This window comes from Balaenoptera ricei, chromosome 1 (assembly GCF_028023285.1).
Source record: "Balaenoptera ricei isolate mBalRic1 chromosome 1, mBalRic1.hap2, whole genome shotgun sequence".
NCBI lineage: Eukaryota > Metazoa > Chordata > Mammalia > Artiodactyla > Balaenopteridae > Balaenoptera > Balaenoptera ricei.
In genome coordinates this window covers 152,270,367-152,293,174 of record NC_082639.1, presented here as the reverse complement: position 1 = coordinate 152,293,174, position 22,808 = coordinate 152,270,367, and the positions used below count along the sequence as shown (strand labels likewise).

At 39.9% G+C, this 22,808-nt stretch overlaps 1 protein-coding gene across 1 annotated transcript in view; it reads left to right on the top strand.

The window, feature by feature from the left end:
• The window catches only part of ATF3 (activating transcription factor 3), a 55,318-nt gene that overhangs the window by 462 nt on the left and 32,048 nt on the right, over positions 1 to 22,808 (top strand). The window lies entirely within an intron of this gene.

Here is a 22,808-nt window from a genome sequence, read left to right as displayed (position 1 = left end):
TTTGAGGGTACCACTGATCAGTGCCGTAGTTAATCTGGGGTACTGATCAGTCATGCCATAATGGAAAGCCACTGGATGTGGTTAACCCCTTCCTTCCAGTGAATTCTCCTCCTTGACGTCTCTGCCTCTTGCGCGGCCTTGTTCTTTGGGGATAGAATGCTTTGTATCAGCAGCGTAGATGCCTAGGTTAACTGTGGAGAGCGGACTCTTCCTGTGTCTAAACTGGAATAAGTCCAGAGTGAGGAAATAATGGGGCTGGAGAGAAAAAGCCCTGGACCAGGGGTCAGGAGACCCTGTTTGGCAGCTGCTTCTGTCACTTTCTGAGCCTGTGACCTTGGGTAAGTCACTGCCTCTCTGTAGATTTTGGTTACTCCTCTTGTCTGTAAAGGTATGTACTCTCGGGGGGGGGGGGGGTCCTTTAACCCTAGCTGGCATTCTCCAGTCCTCTAGGTGTGGATTCCCTGTTCTGTTGTTGGTGGAGTAGAAAGGGCCCCACTGTCTGAGTGTGTAGCTCTGCCACGCGCTGTGCGACCTTGCACAAGGACACCCCTTCTCTGAACCTCAGTTTCCCCACTTATAAAATAGGGGTTTTTAGTGGGAAGCAACCGCGTAGCACAGGGAGATCAGCTCTGTGCTTTGTGACCACCTAGAGGGGTGGGATAGGGAGGGTGGGAGGGAGGGAGATGCAAGAGGGAAGAGATATGGGAACATATGTATATGTATAACTGATTCACTTTGTTATAAAGCAGAAACTAACACACCATTGTAAAGCAATTATACTCCAATAAAGATGTTAAAAAATAAAAATAGGGGTTTTTATGAGACATGGGTGAGATAATGAACCTGGAAGCCTCTTCGGGAGGCACCATGTAAATGTATTTAAATGATTTCCTGAGTTCCCAGGGGGAAGGCAGGCTGAGAAGGGGTCGGTTGGGGTTACTGGCAGGTTGCACTGTGACCGGGTCTGGGAGAAGGGGGAGGTGGCGGTGTGGTAATCCAGGCCCTGAAACCTCCAACCCTGTCCTACTCGGTTCCTCTTCGCGTCCCAGCAGCTGGGGGACGGAAAACAATTGAGAGGTCGTAAGCGATGCTGAGAACAGCCCAAGAGAGTGGCTGCAAACTCTTCTCTGAGGGGTCGCGCTGCTGGGGTGGGCACAGCGCCAAAGCAAAGAGGCCGAGGGGACCCGGGCCAGGGTCTGGAATCCGCGTACGAATGAGCCCCCTCCCATTTCCTATGGATGCCCCAGGGTCATAGTCCTGCGCCGCGCACCTCCTGGGCTGCCCGGGATCACGTCCTATGGGTGTGAAAACAGCTCCAAGGGGAGCCCTGGAAATAACATCACGGCTGTATATTCACCAGAGTGACCTGTCTCAACTCATCCCTGCGGGAAAATCACAGCTCTTCTAGAGAAACTCTCCAAATTCCTGTTTATTCTTCACGTAAACGGATTAACCTAGGGTTGGCGATTTTACTTCGACTCTCCCTTTCATGTTGCAGCGAAAATGAAATCGACGACTCCTTTGAAGCCGTTCTTTGAGCCATATTCATGATTTCTCTTCTCTCCCACCAAAAGGGCGTTTCTCTCTTTTTGAAATTTTTGTTTTTGAAGCCTCAGGCGCTGAGAGGCTGGGAGGAGGCGCGGCTGCCATAGGAGCAGCGTGCTGTCCCCCTGCTGACTCATCTGACATTAACATAATTATGTTTCAGGAGTCAAAGTGATTTTCAAACTATGAGTAATGCGCGGTATTAGAGAGAATGTTTACAAGGCAGCGGGCATTTCAGCACACTGAGGGAACCAGCTGCTGCTAACAGCTGAAAGGAGTGAAGGAATAAGAAAATGCTCTCAGGAAAAGAACCTTTCTTTCTGGGTTCCTCTTCTTTGGAAAGGATTCAGATTTCTTGAAAGGCAGGTGAACTCAGAGTTCCCTGAGAAAGGATCCAGAGCTAGCATTTTTTTAATCTGAATACCTGGATGTCTGATCATTTTATATGAAAGCAAACTTTTTCATAGTCTTAGTTTTTATACACCCAACTCTAGAGAAAGATGGATTTAAAGATTTCAGCAAATTTATTTCTTAAAGCCGATTTATTGCCAGTATTAATCATCATCATAATAATCGTCTAAAGTTGTGTGAAGAAATGGGCTACTTCTTCTAAGACAGGAATGGGGATACAAATCATTTCCTGAATTTTAGATGGGGAGCAAAAGCCCATGGTGGGTGGTGAATACCTTCTTAAAGATCCGTTGTCTAATTAGTAAGAGAAAAGTTTGAGAGCCATTGAATACCGTTAGCCAACTTTTAGACCTCAGGAGAGAAAAGCTGAGCTCCATTCCTGTTCCAAAGCTGTGTCTGTCCCTTGCCTCTGTTTCCTGGTCTCATAATGGGAATATTAATAACACTTGTTTTGCCTGCCTGAGAGGATGAGCCTTGAGCTCTGGGAGGGTAGGAACAGTATCTGCCCACCACTGTACCCCCAGTGTCTAACCTGGAGCTTGTGTATAGTAAGTGCTCAGTAAGTATCTGCAGAATTAATAAATGAGACAAAAGCTTTGGACATCAGAACTCTGTTCTTCTGTTTATTTGGTCTTCTTGACTTTATCTTCTTGCCTTTAGTTCCTTCTGCCCAGGGCTGGGGGGCTCAGCAAGTGGGGCCATGCTTAGAGACTCATCTACTGAGGCACAGCACGAATAAGGAAAAATAACTGCTCACATCCTTGGGACTAACTGCTAAAATCAGATGGAAGTAGAACGCTGAAGTCAGAAACTCCTTTAAAAAAGGCTCACTCAAAAACATGGCAGTAAATTTAACTTGTTTATATGTTGGAGGTACATCAGGAGAATTGTCAGGCTTAATTTCACCTGCTGAACCTTGAACTGAAATCATCACTGCAGGTGTAATAACAATAAAGTCAACCTAGTCTGGGACATTGTGATGGCAGGTGAAAGATAAGTAGTTGGACTGGATAAACCCTTGAAAAATAAAAGTTCCACTCAGATACATGCTGAAAGCTACAAAAGAAAAGGAGAAATCAGGAAAGGTTAATCCTGCTTTTTTTTTTTTTTTAATTAACTAATTAGTTAATTTATGGCTGTGTTGGGTCTTCGTTTCTGTGCTAGGGCTTTTCTCTAGCTGTGGCGAGCGGGGGCCGCTCTTCATCGCGGTGCGCGGGCCTCTCACTATCGCGGCCTCTCTTGCTGCGGAGCACAGGCTCCAGACGCGCAGACTCAGTAATTGTGGCTCACGGGTCTAGTTGTTCCGCGGCATGTGGGATCTTCCCAGACCAGAGCTCGAACCCGTGTCCCCTGCATTGGCAGGCAGACTCTCAACCACTGCGCCACCAGGGAAGCCCCCTGCTATTTTTTTTTTAATGGGAAAAACACTCACTTGATTTTACATGCGAGAACAGATTTCCAAATTCTGATAAGGACTTCAAGATAGCTCTGTTCTCTTGTTCTTTCCGTTCCTGCTTCAGATTCTAGATCGTTTGTCTCCTTCTTTTCCCTCTTCCCTCCATCCCTAAGTTAACTCCTTCCTTCTGTTCTGGTTCCCAGGTTGCTTCCCCCCCCCCAGGCATTCCTTCTCATCTCATAAACTGTCTAACGGTTTCTAAACAACTGTCATTCTCATGGTGAATGGTCAATACTGTAAGGGTTTTTTTTTTTTTCCTAATGTAAAAAGAACATGTATTAAACTAATTATAAATAAATTGTTTGCAAATAAATTGTTAATTATTTTTAAGCTACCAAGCTTGATCACACACAGAAATATTTCTGTTCACTCAGGAATGTCTTTGATGAAGCAGTAAAAATTAATTTTATCAAATCTCATCCCTTGACTACACTACCTTTGAATGTTCTACATTTGCATCATGGAAAAAAACGGGGTGGCCCCCAGGGAGAGACACACACTAAGAATCCTAACCTGCCCTCAACTGAGAAGCCCAGATATGTTTTTGGTGGACTATCTGGATTGACTGATCTCTCCTCTCCCCACCCATTGAAATAATATTGTTAGGCTTACTTCAAACAGTAAATATAAACCAATACATTCATGTCTAATCAATCCAAAATGGTTGTAAAACAGAGTCAGGATATGTGGTCCTATACCTAACATATGAAGATGATGCCAGGAAAGAAAACATGTGGGCTCCCAGTGGCTGTCATTTGGTGCTTCTGCCCTAGACACGCTCTCCAGTGGGGTAAATCCAGGCTGGGAGCGCTTCTAAGGTTCTGAACTTCCATTGCTCTTTCTATCAGAGCTGCAAGTCCAGGACAGTCTTGATTTCACATGCTCTACTCCACTGTTCCTGTACACTAATGCTTGCCAGGCTAGGAACCCTAATTTGGGTTTGGATGACACAGTCACTATTCGTTAAGGCATCTCAAGTAAAAAGGCTCTTCACTTTTTGTTTTTTTTTTAATTATTTATTTATTTATTTATTTATGGCTGTGCTGGGTCTTCGTTTCTGTACGAGGGCTTTCTCTAGTTGCGGCAAGTGGGGGCCACTCTTCATCGCAGTGTGCGGGCCTCTCACTATCGCGGCCTCTCTTGTTGTGGAGCACAGGCTCCAGACGCGCAGGCTCAGTAATTGTGGGTCATGGGCCTAGTTGTTCTGCGGCATGTGGGATCTTCCCAGACCAGGGCTCGAACCCGTGTCCCCTGCATTGGCAGGCAGACTCTCAACCACTGTGCCACCAGGGAAGCCCAAGGCTCTTCACTTTTGATCTTGATTTATTTTATAAATATTTGTAAATAATTTAATATTCATGTAATAGTGTTATTAAGTTAGTAGCAGGTTGCTGAACATTTGAGATCCAAATGTTTAACGTATATTCTAAAATAAACTTCAGCTGTTTAGACCCCTCATAGAATAAACTCATTCTAATTTTTCCCCATATTCCCCCTTTATATCTTTTCCCCTTCCTTCCCTCTATTTTTCTCTCCCTCTATTTTTCCTTCCCTCCCTTCCTTCTTTCCTCTTTCTTGTGTTTTGTTTGTTCCTTTTCGTAGATATCTTTCTTAAAAAATATATCTAGAAGAAGATAAGAAAAACTAACTAAGGCACCTAGGACTGGATAGGGAGTTTTCATCATTTGCATTTTTTGACTGTTTCAGTTTCTAACATGTACACATATACTTTTTCCCAATTAAAACAAAATGGTCAACCAAAACAGTGTTTTATACTCCTTCTCTTTTCATTTTTTAAAATGTTTTTTTCCCTCAATTCTGATACCAGCCTATTTCTTCTTCCCAGAACAGCTTCCAAAGGGAAATGGGGAAGAAGAGAAGGGAGGAGGTTGACAGGAGCTAAATGCCTGTGTGTCCACAGCACAGATATTAAGGGAATGGGTTAGCCTAACAGGATCAAGGAAGTTTGGGCCTCTTTTCTTTTTTTTTAAACTCAAGATGTTTACAATATGTTTAAACATATTTCCACATCATTAAGTATTTTACAACATCATTTTAAATAGTTGTACAGGAGTGCTGAGTTAATTTATTATCTTTGTACTGTAATTTATTTAATTAGTACTCTATATTAAACTTTTGGGTAATATCAGGTTTGTCAATATTACAAATGGTGTTGTAATAAATTAAATTTATTAAATAAATATTCTTGTAGCTAAATCTTTGTGCATAACCATTCTTATTCACTTTAAATATCTCTTTTCAAAGGAGAAGAAATATATTTCTCAAAGGAAAATAAATCAAAGAGTATACAACTTCTAGGGCCTTTGATATATATATATTGCTCTTGATATAATTTTAATTTTAATCTTAATTTCTGTAAACATGAAATTTCCACCTGTTTGTTAGGTTTTATTTCCTATTTATAAACTTTCTGTTAAGAGCCGTTGCCCACACATTTGTTGGTATCTTAATATTTGCAATGATTTAGAATGTTTTATGCATGTAACAAATATATAGACAAAACCCTCCTTTTCTAATATTAAAAAAGAAAAATCATCCTCTGGCTTGATATTTGTATTTTAATGTTGGCTATATTTATATATTTTTTGACACACAAAAGTTTTTAGTTTTAAAGTAATCAAATCTATCAATATTTTCTTTTCTGAAGAATGACCCTTTCCACATAGAACTTTGAAAATTGTTTCGTATTTCCTTTTTCAAAGGTAAAGTTTACGTATATTACATATTTACAGTGAAATGCACAAATCTTAAGTGGATGGTTCAGTGAGTCTTGACAAATGACAGAGGCATAAACCTACCAAAATTTAGAAATTCAAAGGGTACGGGGTTTTTTTGAGCTGATGGTTGCATATATTGATGAATATATATTAATCATTAATATTAACATATTAACATAATATTAATCATGGACTGTACACTTTAAGTGGGTGAATAGTATGGCATGCGAATTATATCTAAATAAAGCTATTAAAGTATATATATAGAGAGAAATTAGCATCATGCCAGAAAGTTCCGGAGGGTCCTTTCCCAATAAATCCTCACTCCCACTCTACACCAGAGGCAACCACAGTGTTTAGTTTCTTCATTGTCAATTAGTTTTGCCTGTTTTAGAAGTTTATATAAATGGAATCATACAGCATGAACTCTTTGGTGTAAAGTTTCTAACACTCAACATAATATTTTAAAAATTCATCTGTGTTGGTGTGTTTCAAGTTTCTTTTGGTTGTCAAGAGTAATATTTCATTATGTGCCTATATTACAGTTTGTTTATCAATCCTCTATTTATGGACATCTGGACTATTTCCAGTTTGGGGCCATTATGAGCATTCTTGTACATGTACTTTTATGGACATACGCTTTCCGTTCCTTCCGGCAAATACCTAGAGGTGGAATTGCTGAGTCATAGTGTGGACATATGCTTTCATTTCTTTGGGGGAAATACCTAGGAGTGGAATTGCTGAGTCATAGAATACACATATACTTAGTTTTATAAGAAACTGACAGACTTTTTTCCAAAGTGGTTGTATCATTTTTTACTCCCACCAACAATGCAAGAGAGTTTAAGTTGCTCTGTATTCTCACCAACTTTTTTTTTTTTATAAATTTATTTATTTATTTATTTTTGGCTGCATTGGGTCTTCATTGCTGCGCGCGGGCTTTCTCTAGCTGTGGTGAGTTGCTCCGCGGCATGTGGGATCTTCCCGGAGCAGGCCTCGAACCTGTGTCCCCTGCATTGGCAGGTGCATTCTTTCTTTCTTTCTTTCTTTCTTTATTTTTGGCTGTGTTGGGTCTTCGTTTCTGTGCGAGGGCTTTCTCTAGTTGTGGCAAGTGGGGGCCACTCTTCATAACAGTGCGCGGGCCTCTCATTATCGCGGCCTCTCTTGCTGCGGAGCACAGGCTCCAGACGCGCCGACTCAGTAATTGTGGCTCACGGGTCTAGTTGTTCCGCGGCACGTGGGATCTTCCCAGACCAGGGCTCGAACCCGTGTCCCCTGCATTGGCAGGCAGACTCTCAACCACTGCGCCACCAGGGAAGTCCCTGTGTTCTCGTCAACTTTTGATGTCCATGTTTTTATTTTAGTCTGTCTGTTGGGTGTGCAGTGGTAGCTTATTATAGTTTTAATTTACATTTCCTTGATGACTAAAATTACTGAACATTTTTTCATGTGCTTCTAGTCTTTTTAATAGTTTTGTATTTATATCTAATTACACCTATTAATCCATCTAAAGTTATTTTTATTATAATTTGAGGTAAATCTCTAAATTTATTTTTTCTAAATAACCAATTAACCCAGTATAGTTTATTAAGTAATAATTTTTTTCCCTACTGATTTGTGATGCTTTCCTTATCATAGACTAAGTTCTTGTGTATAATATTGTTTCAGAATATCTATTATGTGCGATTGATTTGAACATTTATACATATGTTCTTGTGGCAGTTCCACACAGTTTTATTGATACTTGCTTCTTAAAATTGTTTAATACCTGGCAGGGCCACTGTCCCATCATTCCTTTTCATGTTCAACATTTTCTTTGCTGTTTATACCTAATTATTCTTTCAGTAAACATTAGAATGATAATGTCAAATTCTAAAAGAATCTTATTGAGATTTTTGTTGAAAGTATATTGAGATACAAACTAATTTGAAAAATACTGACACTGTTGCCACAGAACAATATTCAAATTTTCTTCTGTATTTGTCAGTAACATTCTGTAGTTTTTGTTATATGGATCCTTCACATTCTCATTAAAGCTATTCCAAGGCATTTAATAGAGGTTTTCCGTGTCATCACTGTTAATTTTTACTATTGTAGTTTGATTTTTTTTTATTATACTTTCTAACTAGATAGCATTTCAATACAGAAAAGCTACTGACTTTTGTGTCTCTTTTGTATATTTAGCAGTTTTCTGCCAGTATGTATACTATTTAATTGGTCAGAACTTTCAGTTAAAAATCAAATAAAGTTGGCAATAAACTGTATCCCTGCTTTGTTCCTGATTTTAATAATATTGCCTTAGTATTTCATTCTCACAGGTGGTTTTGACTGTTTGAAATAAATATTTTGTTAATGTTAAGAAGGAGTTCTTAAACTTATGATCATTTTTTTAATAAGGACTAGCTCATTGGATCTCATTTGGATTGAGAGAGAATCTCATTTGGATTTTCTTTTTAAATTGGTGGATATATTATACTATTGGATTTTTTCAAATATTAAGATGTAAAACCTTTTCATTCTAAGTTAAATCCTTTGGGGGATATTCTTTTGATACTCTGTTGTCTGTTTGGATTTCTTCTCTATGTTCATAATTTAGATAGGTTTATTATTTTCTTTTTTTGAGCTGTCTTTTTCAGGTTTTGACATCAGGGTTATCTCTGTGAAGTAAATTAAATAGACTTTCAAAGTTTTTCAATGTTCTGAAGTAATTATTAAAGCATAGTAATTATGTATTCATTAAGAGTTGAAAGATTTTCCCTATAGAGTTTTCTAGGCCTAGGCATTTTTCCTCTGGAGGGATTTCTTTTGCTCTTTTCTTCCCTTAGTTTCTTCAGCTGTGATTACTGTATTTAGGTTTAATACTTCTAATTTTTGTAATGTGTGTATTTCCAGAAGATCATTTCATCTATGTTTTCAAACTTATAACTTATGATTTTGCTAAGTGTTCTCTTATTTTAAACTATATCCTCCTCATCTGATGTTGAATCCCTTTTTTATATTTCTAATTTTATTATTCACAGGTTTTTTTTCTTCTTTACTTTCTCTAAAGTTTGCCTATTTTATTTTTTTTTAAATAAGCTCTTGAATTAATTTTATAAACTTTCCTATATTCTAATTCATTTAGTTTTGGTTTTGCCTTTATTCTTTTTCTTTCTCTTGATTTTTAAGGGATTTTATTGTTGTTATAAATCCTTGGGTTGAAGACTTTCATTTTTCCTTTCCTTGAAAATAATGAAAACATGAAGACTGTAATTTCCCCTTTCAGTATACTTTAATAACATTTCATAACTTTTAATATGGGGTGTTCTCATATTAGTTATCTTCTAACTGCCATGTTCTTATACTTTAATTGTTATTTTGTTTTAATTTCTGTTTATTAATAGTGTTATTGCCCTGTGATGAAAGAATTAAGCTTGTGTAATTACTGCATCTTAAATTATCTCCTATTTATGGTTATATGCATTGCAAATAACTTCTCCTGTTGTGTAATTTCTTTCCATTTTGTTTACATGTCTTTTTTCTTGTGCATAAGCTTTTGTCTTAATGTAATTAAATATATACCCCTTATTTGGTTGTTTGTATGTTTGTATATTATATAAGAAATCTTTCCCTACTTGGTGATGATAAATGTACTTTCCTATATTTTCTTCTCAAAGTTGCAAGCTTGCTTTCACATGTAGGTCTTTAGTCTTTATGGCTGGGTGAGTAGGAGTCTGATTTCTCTTTCTTCCCACATGGATAACCAGTTGTCTAAGTCCTACCATTTCCCCCCAATTGCATTGTGATGCTACCTTCGTTGTACAGAGTTTCTTCATGTGTATAGGCTATTTCTGGGATTTTGTTCTGTTCCATTCATCTATATATCTGTCCCCTAGGTCAATACCAGCATGGTCTTTAAAAATACGTAAATATCTAAGAAGACAAGTCTCCCTACCCTCTTCTTCTTCAGAATTATCTTGACTCTTTTTGTCCCTTTCACATGAATTTCAGAATTATTAAGAATCACACACAAATAAACACACTTTTTGAGGATTTTTAAAATTAAAATTGCAGTAAGCCCATAGATCTATATGGAGAAAATTGACATTTTCATGTTATTGAATACTCTAAACAGTGGACATGATATTTCTCTAAATTTATTTTGGTCTTTCTTTATATTGTTCAATAATACTTTTATAGTTTTCTTCATAGAGGTCTTATACTCATTTTAATAAATTTAATGCTAGGTGCCACATAATTTCTACTATGGTGAATAGAATTCTTTTTTTTTCCTATTATATTTTCGAATTAGTGACTACTACTAGGAGTGCTAGTGATTTTTGTGTGATTTTTTAATCTAGCGTCCTAGCTGAATGCTTTTTAATGCTAAGAGTTTCTCTGTGAATTTTTTTGAATTCTTTATGTAGACAGTCACATTTTCTGCAAACAAGAACAGTTTTCTTTCTCTTTCCAGTCCCTGTCTCTCTCCTTTCTTTGCTATTGCAAAGAAGATCAGTCAGGACCCTCAGCACTATGCTAAATACAGACTTATAACTGGTATCCTTATGTTATTCCTGACTTTAATGGAAATGCCTCTAAAATATAACCAGTTGGTATAATATTTGTTTGTAGAATTTTGGTATATGGCCTTTGTCAGGTAAAGAAAGTTGCCTTCTATACCTAGTTTGCAAAGATTTTTCTTTAACCATGAATAAATTCTGCATTCCATGGATGGTCTTTTCTGCATTTATCAAAACGACACTAAAATTTTTTTTTTTAAAGGAGAAACTTTTTTTCTCTTTTAGTCTTTAGTAGGTTTTCTAATTTTGAATTATACTTTCAATTTGAGATTAAGTCCTATTTGGTCATGATGTTTTCCTTAAGATTTTGTATTTACATGAAAAGTGAGATTAAATTATAATTTTCTTTACTTGTATTTGTCTGACTTCAGTATCTCAAAAAATAAGTTAGATAATCCTCTTCTTTTTTTCCCTCATTCTGTGGAACAGTTTATTTTTTTGTTTCTAAACAGTGTTTATCTATTTTTTGAAGATCTGGTAAAACCATTTGGGCCTTGTGTCTTTGGAAGAAGGAAACCTTTTGATTAACAGTTTAATTTCTTTAATGGTTAAGGCTTTATTCTGATTTCATCTGAATAAATTACCAAAATTTTATTTTTTCTTAAAAAATAAATTATCCATTTCTTCCACATTTCCATATTTATTGCCATGAAGTTTTTAATAGCATTCTTTTATTTATATTTACATCTCCATTGAATCTATTTCTAACCACTTTTTATTCCAATTTTCTGTTTGTGGGGTTTTGTTGTTGTTGTTGTTTCTGTTTTCTTGATAAATTTTGCTCAGGGTTTCTCTATTTCTGTAAGTTGTTTCAAAAAATCAACTTTGGGTTTTATTCATCTTCCCTAAATACTATATCTTTAATTTTTTTCTCTTATATTTATTATTTTCTTATTTCTAGTTTATATTTTTCTACTGTTGCTAGTTTCTTAAGTCAATCGCTTTATTTATTTATTGAATATATTTTTAAGGTATTTAGTATCCTTATTTATTTATTGAATATATTTTTAAGGTATTTAGTATCCATTGTTCTCTTGACCACAACAAAGGCTTCAGCACTTTTTGGTTACCTGTTGAACCCTGCTTCCTATCAGGTTATTTTTGTTTCAGAGTTGTACTTTCACTCTTTTTAAATATTTTTTTTTAAGTTTTTGTTTTTGTTTTTGTTTTTACAATCAATAGTTAGCTATATTTGCTAAAATATAATTTAGTAGTTCTTTTAGTGATAGTCTATGACTGGTAAATTCTTGGTCTTGGCATGTCTGAAATGTCTTTATTTGTCAGGGTATTGAATTCTGGACTGACAGTTACTTTCCCTCTGCACTTTGAACATATTATCCTCACTGTCTTCTAGAATCTACTGTTGTCATGAGAAGGCTGCCATCAAACTAATTTTCATTCCTTTGTAGGGAATCCATCTTTTATCTCTGTTAACTTTGGATTATCTTTCTCCTTAATGTTCTGCAATTTTGCTACCATCTGTTTAGGTATGGATTTATTCTTATTTCCATGCTTGGTACCCAAATGTACCTTTGATTTGAAGTCTTCAATTCTGAAAACGTCTTAGCAATGATCTCTTTAAATATTGCTTGACTGTCCTTCCCTCCTTTCTCTTCCTTCAGAATTCCCCTTAGATAATGGTCAGTCGGTGCCTCTAAATCAATCCTCCACATCTCTGAATACTTTCTCTTCTCTGCCTGGACTCTGGGCATGTTCCTAGCACCCCTTTCCACCTCACTACTGTGCTCTTCAACTTTATTCATACCAGAAATTTTCTCATTCAGGGCATCTTAAATTTCAGTGATTGTATTATTCATTTCTGAGATTTCTAGTTGACTCTTTAAGAAAAAATAATAGGGACTTCCCTGGTGGTCCAGTGGCTAAGACTCCATGCTCCCAATGCAGGGGGCCCAGGTTCGATCCCTGGTCAGGGAACTAGATCTCACATGGCACAACGAAAAGATCCTGCATGCTGCAACTAAAGAGCCTGCATATTGCAATGAAGATCCTGTGTGCTGCAACTAAGACCCAACGCAGCCAAATAAACAAATATTTAAAAAAATAATAAACCTGGTATTGTTTTCACCTAGTTTGTTTTATAATTTCTAATATTTTTTTATCCCTCTCTCTTGACACCTTAGATGTACTTATTCTAAAGTCTTTGTTAGGCTGATCTATAAAATTAGTTTCACCGTGGAGTAAAATCTTGTCCTGATTATCAACTTTGCTGGTCGTCTTTCTAAGCATTAGATTTCTCCGTGTATTTTGGAATTTGGGTTGCAGGCTCATTTCAGATGGAAATCATGTTTGTTTTGTTGTTGTTTTCTTTCTCTCTCTTCCTCACTCATACCTCCCTTTTCTTCCACTAGTGTATTGTAGTTATCCCACCTAGCCCTCCAGCTCCCCAACCCCAAACCAGAGTTTCTGGTGGCATTTCAGGGTTGCTGCCACATGGTGATGATAGGGACACAGCAGATACGATCACTGACTCACTCCCAATCAGCAGGCTGTGTCTGCATCCTCCTATACCCCTAGGCCTGCAACTTCTAGCAATTAAAGTCCAGGCAACTCTCTGCAACCTCAGCCTCTCTTCCCAAGCCTGGGAAACTCAATTCCATGTACCTCCCCATCATAAAATCATAAGCTCCATTAGGAGAGGGACTGTATGTATTTTGATCACCACTATATACCGAGTGTGTAAGATAATACCAACATATAGTAAGCTGAATGAATGAATGGTGACTAATATGTCGCAAACATGATTAAACCTTTGGAGTTGAATCTGGAGCTTTGTTTACTCCCACTCCCGCTGGAGCATGGTCATCTAATTCAGAGGATAACTTGTATCTATAGAAGAGAAGGACCACTGGTGTAAGAGTTAAAAGATCTTGGTTTCAGTTTGGCTCTGCTCCTTGCCTAGCTAAATTACCCAATCATCTTAAACCCAGAGTTCCGCTTCTATAAAATAAACATCCATGGTTGGATGGCAACGCTCTACCCAGATGGTGTCTTGCTATACCAGCCTAGATTTCAGAGTGAGAATAACAGAGCAAATCCCCAGCCTACGGATATGTAGTGTGAATGAGAAACAAAGTCATTGTTTTTAAGGCATTGAGATTTTTAGAGTTGTTTGTTACCTAAGTAACCTTGGCTATCCTGATGATACAATTACTTACCTGTATCCCTCCTCTCCACAGATTTTGAGATCTATTGAGGGGAGGATCCTCTTTTTTGCACTACTGTTTCCCAATTTCCAGTTTAGTATGTAAATATGATAATTGTATTTTATTTTCATTACTAAGGACAAACACATTAAAAGCCAGTAATTATCCCGCATTTGCAGTCTTCCACTTTTCTGAGAAAACTGTGACATTTGTCTAGAATCCTCAGAACTATAATACTATTTTTAGAAGTGTCATGGTGCTCTTTCTGGAGATGGGAAGACAAAAGTTTTGACCTGAACATAATTTAATTTTTGCATAATGACATGCAACATTATCGTAAGCCTCAGTGACTCAGTGATGGCAGCAGGGGCCGACACAATGTGTGGGTCTACTGGCCCCGACAGGAAATGCCCTCTGACTGTGATACTCTTTGAGTTCTTGGTCTCGGGTTTCCGTGGGGCTTCTGCTCTTACTCATGATGCTGGTGGCGTGCGGCCTCGAGTGGAAAGCCCAGCCACCTTCCTAGTTTGTTTCCCACTGTTCCCTCGAGGTGGAAAACATGAAAAACAAGAACGCAGAAAGACAATGACTACAAAATTCAGTTTTGAGTAGATATCTACAAAAAGTTCAGCAGTGCCCTGAGAAAAAGTGCATAAAGGCCATGGCATCTCTTCTGGGCATCGTGGAGGTTTGTTTTGTTGCTGTTGTTATTGTTGCTGTTTTTTGATTCATTACTTTTAAAAGGCAAAAAATACTGTGATTCCATAGATGTGTGTCCTGCTATAAATATTAAACTTTATGGTATAATTATTAATGACTTAAGGGAAATAAACAGCATAAACAAAATATGACCTATGCTATGAAAATACAAACCATAAGAATTAAAGCATAAAACAATTAGTATCCCAAGGAATACTTAATACATGGATGTGAACTATCTTACACATATATACAATGAAAGCTTGGCAGTGTTTTAATATTTGAAGTTGCTAGATGCATGGCCTCTAGATAAGGAATATATTGTGGTTACATATTCCTAAGGCAATACAGTTTTATTATTTTCAAGAACATAGACATTAGAACTCAGCTAATAGAATGTTATACAGAGTCATCTTTTAATGGAGCAATTTATAAAAAGCACAGTGATTTCTGAGTAAAAGAGAGCTTCTAAAACGTGTGTGAGGAGCCAGAAAACAATGTTTTCCTAGGCTGGTGAAACATCTCTCTTCCCCCCACCTATAGGGCTTCCCAATTTAGCAAATAAAAATACATGATGCCCAAGTAAATGAGAATTTGAGATAAAAATGAAGAATTTTTAGTATAAGTATATCCCACATATTGCATGGGACATACTTATACTAAAATCTATTTGTTGTTTGTCTGAAATAAAATTAACCTGGGCATCTTGTACTTTATCTGGCAGCCCTTACCCACCTCACCTCACTTTTTTTTAACCCTCATTTTGCACCATCTCTGGGAAAGAAGCTGGCTATCTTCTGCCCCAAACTCCACAAATTCTGTATTAGTGAGCTTGCAATAATGCGTTTTCAATTACACGTTGTGAGGCTTATTAAGAGACGAGGATCACCAACCAGTGGATCTCAAACCCACTGCACCCTTGTAAAGCAGTGCAACCTCTAGAAATTCTCCAAGGGGAGGGATCTCTGGGCTGGTCCCATAAGGCCCTATTTTAGTCACAGTCAGTGCTGGAGAAAAAACACACTGGTCATGAGATTCACCTTGGACCATGTCACGAGAGAGTCAAAACTAAATGCCTGGGGCTTCCCTAGTGGCTCAGTGGTTAAGAATCCGCCTGCCAATGCAGGGCACACGGGTTTGAGCCCCGGTCCGGGAAGATCCCACATGCCGCGGAGCAACTAAGCCCGTGTGCCACAACTACTGAGCCTGCGCTCTATAGCCTGCAAGCCACAACTACTGAGCCCGCGCGCCTAGAGCCCGAGCTCTGCAACAAGAGAAGCCACCGCAGTGAGAAGCCCGTGCACCTCAGTGAAGAGTAGCCCCCGCTCACCGCAACTAGAGAAAGCCCGCACGCAGCAACGAAGACCCAACACAGCCAAAAATAAAATAAATTAAATAAAAAAACTTTATAAACAAAACAAAACTAAACTAAACGCTGAAAGAAAGCTTGTGCGAAAAGATCTGTCTCCTGAGCCGAGGACTCTGGAAGCATCCTTCTGAAACATGCCCACATTTTTTTAGCAGTCAGAACCCCTGACAGCTCTCCCTGCACAGAGATTGAGCAGCAATTTTTTTTAACCCAAAAAAGAGACTGAGTGATTTCAGGGAGGTATTCAGGCGCTGCCACAGGACCCAAACTGAGGAGGGACAGGAGACACCAACTTTACCAAGCTCGTGATATAAATACACTGATTTATTTACTCCTCATTCCCGCGTGCCGTGGTATGGCCCCACTTTGCAAACCAGGAAACAGAGGCTCAGAGAAGTCAAGCCCCTTGCTCAGAGTCACATAGCTCCTAGCAGAGCTTGGATACAAATTCGGGTCTCTGGGGCTGCAGAAGGCCAAGCCCTATTTCCATGCCACCAGTCTTTCTCTCTGGGAGGAGGGATGGCTAAAGAATGCCAGGCTTGTGGACTGTTCTAGAAGAGATCATAGGATATCGTGGAGCAGGTTTATTTCTAACCAACTTCTGAGAGAAGAGGAAAGGTCGTGAAGTATAACAAAATGAAAACAGGCTTCAAAGCTAGACACACCTGGGTTCAAATCCTGCCTCTACCACCTTTTAGCTGTGTGATTTTGTTATCTAGTTTCTCTTCATCAGTCAGGATCCCAGCAGGAAAATGATGGTAGAGACAAAGGGGTTTAACTGAGGAGAGTTTAATAGAGGGAATTTTAACTGAGGCTTTGGCAGCATTAAGGCAACCAACAGGGGAGGATGAAATACAGAGAGACCGTTATAGCAGGAAGCCATTACCACCCCAGGCCTGAAGGGGAAGAGGAGGGAATATTTTACTGTTGAAAGCTGGAACCATAAAACAGGGCCCGCCTAAAAGGAGCTGTGGCCCTGGAGGACGCAGCCACTGTCGGAGCCATACCCTGGAACAGAGGTCCTAACCTTGGCCTCTCCTTCCCTGGCCAGGAGCCCAGGTTGTCTGTCTGTAGAGGTCAGCCTCCCAGGGCCCAGAGCAGGGTGGACATGGATGGAAGGGGCGGGGCTGGGGCACTGTAATCAGAGAGTAACAGCGCTCAAGCTGAGCGTCAGTTTGCTTTTTTAAAAATGGAAATCACAGCACCGAGCATGTGGCGTTGTTGTGAAGATGAGAAATAAATCGACTGACACACTCAGAAAGTATTTACCAAGCACCTACTGTGTGCCAGGCTCTCTCCCACAGGTTCAGTGTTGACTGAAACAGACAGGATCTCTGCCCTCATGGAGATTATACTTAAAAGAAAGCCAGACGTTACATAAGTATTTACAAGGCGGAGGAGATAAAACACCACGAGAGGGTACTCATAAACAGTAGCTACAACTGTTTTTTAAAGTCTCCCAAAGAACCCATCTCACATAGCACTTCTCAATTTCTCATAACAATATTTATTAACAACTTTTACCATCAGGCATTGTTTTCCCCACTGTACTACGAAGTTCTGAGCATCCTGAAAAGAGAAAACAGCTGTTACTACCTGTATTAGTTGGGGTTCTCAAGAGAAACAGAACCAAAAGTAGATAGACAGATGATAGATAGATAGATGGATAGGTAGATAGATGATAGATAGACAGATAAATAGATAATAGATAGATAGATAGATAGATTTATTGTAAGGAATTGGGTCACACAATTATGGAGGCTGGCAAGTCCTCAGATCAGCAGTCAGCAAGCTGGAGACCCAGGAGAGCTGGTGGTATAGTTCCAGTCTGAAGGCCAGCAGGCTTGAAACCCAGGAAGAGCTGATGTGTCAGTTCAAGTCTTAGCTCAAAGGCCTTCAACTGATTGGATAAGGCCCACCCACATTAATAGGGCAATTAATCTATTGATTAAAATGTTAAACTAATCCAAAAACATCCAGAGTAATGTTTGACAAAATATCTGGGCACCCTGTAGCCCAGTCAAGTTGACAAACAAAATTAACCATCACATTGCCCTAGAGTCAAAAATTCTTTAAGTTGCCCCTCTCTGTCTCCTTCCTGCCTAAATCTGACTCCTCTCTTTCACCTGGAGTTTCTCCAGGTGTGACTCCCAGGCCACCTGCATCAAACTCTTGTGGGAGCCTGTTAATTGTGCAGATTGCAGGGCCCCAGCCAGGCCTCCTACATGAGAGTGCCTGGGAGGGAGACTGAGGAATCTGCCCATTTTTAAGCCCTTTGACCATCAAATGGTGGCCCCTCTCCAACCTGCTGGAAACCAACAGGAGGAGGTGAAGAAAACTCTACAAGGGAAGGTGTGTTCTGAGGTCCAGGGAGGCCTCCAAAGGCACAGGGGAGATGGGCCTCCGTAGTGAGGCAGGACCACAAGCATAGTGGGGAAAGAGGGAGGCTTATGAATGAAACCAGGGGTTGAAGAAGGACTTTTTCTGTTTGTGGTGGCTTTGGGGCTGCTAAGTACAGAAGGACCCAAAGGCCCTGCTGGATCCACCTGCCTATCCACCACTCCAAACTCATCTTTGCTCTCTCCCTTGCTCGCTATGCTTGTCACACTGAACTTCCTGTAGTTCCTCAAACAGAAGAGCTCTTTCCTGCCTCAGGACCTTGGCTCATGCTGTTCCTTCTGCCTCTTATACCTCTTTGCGTGGCTGGCTCCTTCTCATCCTTCAGGCTTCAGCTTACCGAGAGCCCTCTTTAAAGGGCCCTCCTCACACCACACATCCAACATAGATCCTCCCTCTCAGCCTCTATTTTACCACCTGTTTGTTTCCCCCAGAGAATTTATGAAGATGTGTGATTTTTCAATTTACTTGTTTGTGAAGCAGGAGCAAATTTCATAGGCTACATACTCTTATGCATAAAATGTAATCAATTATATTGTATAATTATTAATCTCTCTGTCACAGGAATCATAATCTAGTCTTCTTGGGATGGACTCGGCCAGATTAATGATTATGGAATCATTTCAGGTTATCCATTCAGTCAAATTCAGCATTCTGCCTTGGGTCTCTTTCTCAAAATAATGGTTTTGCTAAGGTGTAGGGTCCCCTTAGCCTTTGATCATTGGCATTCGTCCCCCTGACTTCCTCCTAAATGACCCAGGTCTTGTTGTGGCTTCCCATGCCCTCTGCATCTTCCTTTTCCCCAAACTTGTTGGGTTCTCCAGCCTCTCTCGACTCTCCTGGGTCCCACCTGTGGGCAGCGGGGGTCTTGGCTACTCTTTGTGCACCATGCCATGAGGCTGCTCTGGGTCCATCCACCTGGATGCGTCACTCAGCCATGCCTCTTTACCCTCACACACAGGCTTCTCTGGGAAGTTACTTGTGGTAGGGGATACAAGTCTCCTCTGTTCTGAGGTTACTCAAACTTTCATGGGGTTTCTATGATCTTCTGAGCCCGGAGCCAGACTGGAGATGGAGGGAGACCCACACAGGCAGCTCCCACCATTTCTCCCTCTCCTGATTCTCCCTTCTCTCCCAAGCTGGTAGAGCTTTATCTGGGGTGGGAGGGAGGTCAGTGGGAAGGAATACTATTCTTGGGACATGGTACAGAGTCGATGGTGCAGAGGTAGATCCAGGAGGGCATCCGCAGCCCTGAGCACGGTGCCTGGCACATAGTAAGCCTTCAGTGAGTATTTGGTGAGTGAAAGAACACATAGACAAACGACTGTATCTGTATGTTTTCTATCTTGGATGATACACCTGCCCAGAATAACCTTGGAGAAAGTGCCAAAGAACTTAGTTTGGTGAGAGTTTCAAATGTCCCCCGCGGAATAGTTTGTCCCCTCTCCTCTTGAGCGAGAGCGTTGCTCTCTGCAAGCCAGGGGTGAATCGGAGCACAAGAAAATAAACATATGAAGTGCTGCACTGGCAACATGCTCCAATCACCTTTGAATTTTATGGGAAAGCAAAAAATAACCAACAGTTATCGGTGATAAGCCTTAAAAAGTGACTTTTTGTTCATGTCAGTGCTACAGACTTAGAAATCCCAAAGGCAGTTGATGGAGAGCTAATTCCCAGTTTCGCCCAAGTCACTGCAGTGCCCTGGAGAAAGCATTATGATTACTTTCTAGGAGGCCCCTTCCCTGGGTAGAGGAGCCCTCTGGGTGCAGCGAGAATCATTGGGGATTTTCCATCTCTGACAAATAAACACTTGCACTGACTCTGACACAGGCTTCGCTTTTTTCTCTGAAGGTGGGGTGGGTGAGTCAGGGGAAGGAGAGATGAAGAGCATTATGTTTAGAAAAGATATGACCATTTGGAAGTTAAAAACAGTGGAGGCTAATAATTGAGCAAAGTGATGTATTTAAACGATTGTGTTTGATAGGCTCTTATAATAATATAAAGCTCAAATCACACATAACTGGTGTTCAATAAATTTAAGACATGAGTACATTAATAAATAAAGAATATTCATAACTATGAGCTTAAAAATGACTCTTGAAAGCTGGCCTGGGAGCTAAAATATTCCTTTATTATATTGTTTCTATAGAAAAATACGTTTTGCATTCCAAACAACTGACTTCAACTGGAGTTGTGCAGAAGTTAGGGTTACTGCCATAAGGGTGGGTTACATGACACAAACCACAGTCTCTAGCCTGGCCTCTTGTGACCAACCCACATGTTTAGAAGCCTACAGGCTCGGCTCAGGGAAGTAGCCATTGGCCGAGGGACAAAGTATTGCTAACAGGGTAATACCCCAGAATGTGAGCTCACAACAGAGAGCAAAAAATGGTAAATAAAATCCAGCCTCGCTGTTTTAAAATCAATTGCAACTTCAGTTAAAATGGAGCATTAACCATTCGTTCATTCACACACTCATTAAAAAAAAAGACACATGAAAGCGAGCCCCACTCAGGGGCTCCAACCCAACCCAGACAGCCAGTCTTCAACTGTCTGCATATATGTGAGTTGGTCTAGAACTTCCCTTCCTTGTCTTATCTAGTTCCACCAACCCTGAAAACTTGCAAGGGATAATAACTGATTGTTGTTAGAAGCCAAAAAAAAAAAAAACCAAAAAAACCATGGGTATCTCCATGTATCTCTCTCTCCACAAGCCCCTTGAAAACAACACCAAAGGGATAAAAAAAAAAAAGTATTAACTTATAAGGACAGAAAGGACAGGAGGATAGATAATAACAGACGAGAGATATCAGCAGAATTGTAGAAGATGGAAAGCAGGCATGGGTTGGGGCACATGTAATTAATTTAGCAAAGCAGAAGGAGCCCAACTGAGGTGCCTGTTGGCCGGGGATGGAGCTCTCTCTACAGAGCCCTGTGGGGCTCAGGATCTGGGGGCACCAGTACCTGCAGGAGGTGAGGGGTGAGGCTGAAACCAGGGGGACTACTTATAAATCTGAATCAAGGGGTGGGACAGGGAGGGTGGGAGAGAGACGCAAGAGGGAGGAGATATGGGGATATATGTATATGTATGGCTGATTCACTTTGTTATAAAGCAGAAACTAACACACCACTGTAAAGCAATTATACTCCAATAAAGATGTTAAAAAAAAAAATCTGAATCAAGAGGGTGACCCCCTAAGTAGCTTACCCTACCCTCTGTAGCCAGAGGACTACACTCCCACCCTGAGAAGCTTCTCTTGAAGGAAAACTGAAACTGGAGAGGCTCAGGACATGAAGATTCCAGGCAGGGTGTGGACTTGGATGAAAATGAGGGGTTTAAATGAGACTCTGCACATTCTGAACTTTGGGACACTCGGCCCACTTCCTACCCTGCTCACAGCCCCCAACCAGGCAGGTTTCCATCAGTCCCCATCAGAGGGAAGTTAGAGAAAAGATAGGGTATATAACATTGAGGTCTTCCAATGAAGAATCCCATCGCATCACCCTGGGGCATTACCACCGGACCATGAGGCTCACCCACACACAAAGAGCCCCCATCCTCTTTTTAATGCCTCAGTCTCAGCTGTTAGGTTGGGTCAGCAGTGATTATCTTGAGAGTGGGATGAAAGGGATAGTTACTCTCTTTTTAAATTTAATTGTAATTCTTATCAAAGTAATACCTGTACAAAGTTTTAAAAGTCCAACAACACTACAAGGCTCCAAAATGAAAAACACAGCAGTCTCCCAGACCAGGTAGCTCCATCCCTGATTTCCACTCCTTGAAAGCAATTGTTTTCCATTCTTTTAGCCATTTCTTCTCTGTATTTATAAATAATACGCTTATTCTGCTAACTTCCTGATTTTTCCATTTTTGGACGTTATCTATTGATTCCAACTCTGGACATTTTGGATTTAGTTCTCTTCTTCCACCATCTGCATAATCTCTTCTTCAAATGCTCAATACAATGCCACATTTTAGTAGTCTTCATAGGTGGTCAAAGCTTCCTTTTCAAAAATATGTAGACATAGTTATATTTTTAAAAAGAAAATTATTGTCCCAATTTGCAGCCAACTAAAACATAGCATCATTTTGAGCAAAAGAGAAAATCCAGGTGACTGGTTTTGCTAAGCATGTTCTACTTTTAGTGGCAGAGAGGTGGTGATTTTGACCTGGCAGAGAAGGAAATACAATCCTAGCCTGCCCCTGGGCATCGCAGTACAGACAGTTCCGACTTTCGTTGGTTCCACTTGACAACTTTTCAATTTTATGATGATTTGAAAGTGATATGCATTCCATAGAAACCGTACTTCAAATTTTGAATTGTGATCTTTTCTCAGGCTAGTGATACACAGCATGATACTCTCTCCAGATGCTGGGCCCTGGCAGTGAGCCGCGGCTCCTAGTCAGCCACGTGATCACAAGGGTAAACAACTGACACATTTACAGCCATTCTGCTTTTCACTTTCAGT